Genomic DNA, 3,116 nt, shown 5'->3' with positions numbered 1-3,116 from the left:
TAGGGATATAAGGATTCTTCAATATATGCAAATCATTCAATGTGATACACCATATTAAGAAATTAAAAGATGAAAACCTATGATAATCTCAATAGATGCAGAAGAAGCCTTTGACAAAATTCAGCACCCATTTATGATTAAAACTCTTCAAAAATTGAAGGAACCTGTCTCAACAGTGTAAAGGCCATATATGATAAGCCCACTGCAAACATTATTCTCAGTGGTGAAAACCTGAAAATATTTGCCCTTTGATCAGGAACAAGACATGGGTGACCACTTTCACCACTATAATTCAACATAGTTTTGAAAGTCATAGCTACAGCAATCAGAGAAGAAAAAGAAAGGAATCCAGATCAGAAAAGAAGAAATAAAGCTCTCAGTGTTTTCAGATGACATGATACTGTCCATAGAAAACCCTAAAGAGGGGCGGTCCTAAGATAGCGGAGGAATAGGATGAGGAGACCACTTTCTCCCCCACAAATTCATTGAAAGAACATTTAAATGCTGAGAAAATTCCACAAAACAACTTCTGAATGCTGGCAGAGGACATCAGGCACCCAGAAAAGCAGCCCGTTGTCTTTGAAAGGAGGTAGGACAAAATATAAAAGCTAAAAAGAGAGAGAAAAGAGGTAGGGATGAAGATCTGTCCTGGGAAGGGAGTCTTAAAAGAGGAGAAGTTTCCAAATACCAGGAGACCCTCTTACCGGCAGGTCTGTGGGGAGTTTTGGAATCTCAGAGTACAACATACCCAGGCGGCGGGGAGGGGGGTGGGGGGGGATAAATAAATAGATAAACAAAACCCACAGATTACGTGCCTAACGGCAACTCCCGGTGCTTGCAGCTGCCACCAGCAAGCGGGGTCTGAACAGGGAGGCGCAGGCTGCATTGCTTAGGGTAAGGACTGGGCCCGAATGCCCTGAGGGCAATCTGAAGAAACTAACATGAGATAGCAACCCAAACTGTGGGACAGTCAGAGAGAGAGAGAGAGAACTATGCCACGAAAAGCCCTCACCCAAGACACTGCCAGGCCCGCTAAGAGAACAAAGGACTGAACAAATAACAGAGGAGAGCTAGCAGGCTGTGGATAGGCCTATCCCCTTCCAGAGACAGGCAGGTGGGGTCAGCCAGAGCTGGAAAGGGGAAATCTTGGCCCCAGAGAGGCATCCTCTATCAAACTGCAAGCAGGCTCCATTGCTAACCAAGATTTCATGGGATTCAGAATGGTTGACATCTGCCGGGAGGGTCGCAGCCAGATATCAGCTCCCAAGAAGAGAAACATGGTACACCCGAGAAGGTGCGCCTGCTGCGCACCCAGAAAACTGAGTGGCTGTGATGGGGGCGGCAATAAGATGCACCCCCCACCTGGGGGAGACTGAACTTGCCAAGCACCTGGTGGCCTGAGCTGCTTGGACCTGGGAAGGGCACAAAATGCACGCCAAACGGAGTCTGCACCTTTGGGGAGTACCCCAGAACCTGAACCTGAGTGACTTAAACCTGGGAAGTGCACGCAACCCAGGGCTTACCTCAGAGAGTTCCCCGGCAGAGCAACCTAGAGCCTGAGAACTGTAGACAATGAAAGCGCACAAGCCATGAGTGGGGCAAACCCAGTGTGACGAAGAAACTGTGAGCACTCCCTACACATGCCAGTGATATTTGTTTGCAGTGTTGCTCCCTCCCCATAGCACGACTGAACAAGGGAGCCTAAATAAGTGACCACCTTCACCCCCATGTGTCAGGGCAGATATTAGACACTGAAGAGACCACCAAATAGAAGAAGCTAAAATAAACAGAGGGAACCACTTTGAAGGGACACATGCAACAGATTAAAACCCTGTAGTTAGCACCAACTACATTGGAAGGGGCCTATAGATCTTGAGAAGTATAAGCCAGATAAAGGAACTATCTGAAACTGAACTGACCCCACATGGTCCGCAACAGCTCCAGAGAAATTCCTAGACATGTTTTTACTATTATCATTTTTTAAATTAAATTCTTTTTTATTTTAAGTCCTCTATTACTCCTTTAATTTTCATTTTTTATAACCTACTATTACCTTGCAAAAAAGATGCTATTTTTATTTTTTTATTTTGTTTTTTAATTTTTATTTTTACTTTATTTTACTTTACAATACTGTATTGGTTTTGCCATACATTGACATGAATCCACCACGAGTGTAAAGCAAACTTCATATATATATTTTATGATTTTTGAGACTTTGTTGTTTTTTTTTTATATTGTATTTTTGAGAGTCTAACCTCTACTCTAGATTTTTAATCTTTGCTTTTTGGTATTTGTTATCAATTTTGTACCTTTAAGAACCCAATCTTCAGTACCCATTTTTACTTGAGAGTGTGATTACTGGCTTGATTGCTCTCTCCCCCATTTGACTCTCCATTTTCTCCACCAGGTCACCTCTGCCTCCTCCCTCCCCCTTCTCTAACCAACTCTGTGAATCTCTTTGTGTGTTCCGGGCTGTGGAGAACACTTAGGGAACTGATTACTGGCTGGATATGTCTCTCTTTTTGATTCCCCCTTTTCTCCTCCTGGTCACTTCTGTCTCCTTCCTCCCTCTTATCTGCTGTGTGTAACTCTGTGAACACCTCTGAGGGGTCCAGACTTTGGAGAGCACATAAGGAATTGGTTACTGGCTAGCTTGCTCTCTCCCCTTATGATTCCCTCTCTTCTCCTCCTGGTCACCTCTGTCTCCCTTCTCCCTCTTCTAAGTGATGTAGAAGATAGAATGGTAGAAATAAATGAAGCAGAGAGGAAAAAAGAAAAATGAATTAAAAGAAATGGGGACAACCTCAGAGACCTCTGGGACAATGTTAAACACCCCAACATTCAAATCAAAGGAGTCCCAGAAGAAGAAGACAAAAAGAAAGACCATTAGAAAATACTTGAGGAGATAATAGTTGAAAATTTCCCTAAAATGGGGAAGGAAATAGTCACCCAAGTCCAAAAAATCCAGAGAGTCCCAAACAGGATAAACCCAAGGCGAAACAGCACAAGACACATATTAATCAAATTAACAAAGATCAAACACAAAGAACAAATATTAAAAGCAGCAAGGGAAAAACAACAAATAACACACAAGGGGATCCCCATAAGGATAACAG

Source organism: Ovis aries, chromosome X (genome assembly GCF_016772045.2).
Source record: "Ovis aries strain OAR_USU_Benz2616 breed Rambouillet chromosome X, ARS-UI_Ramb_v3.0, whole genome shotgun sequence".
Lineage (NCBI taxonomy): Eukaryota > Metazoa > Chordata > Mammalia > Artiodactyla > Bovidae > Ovis > Ovis aries.
The sequence above is the reverse complement of the archived record's forward strand: the minus strand, read 5'-3'. Positions refer to the sequence as shown.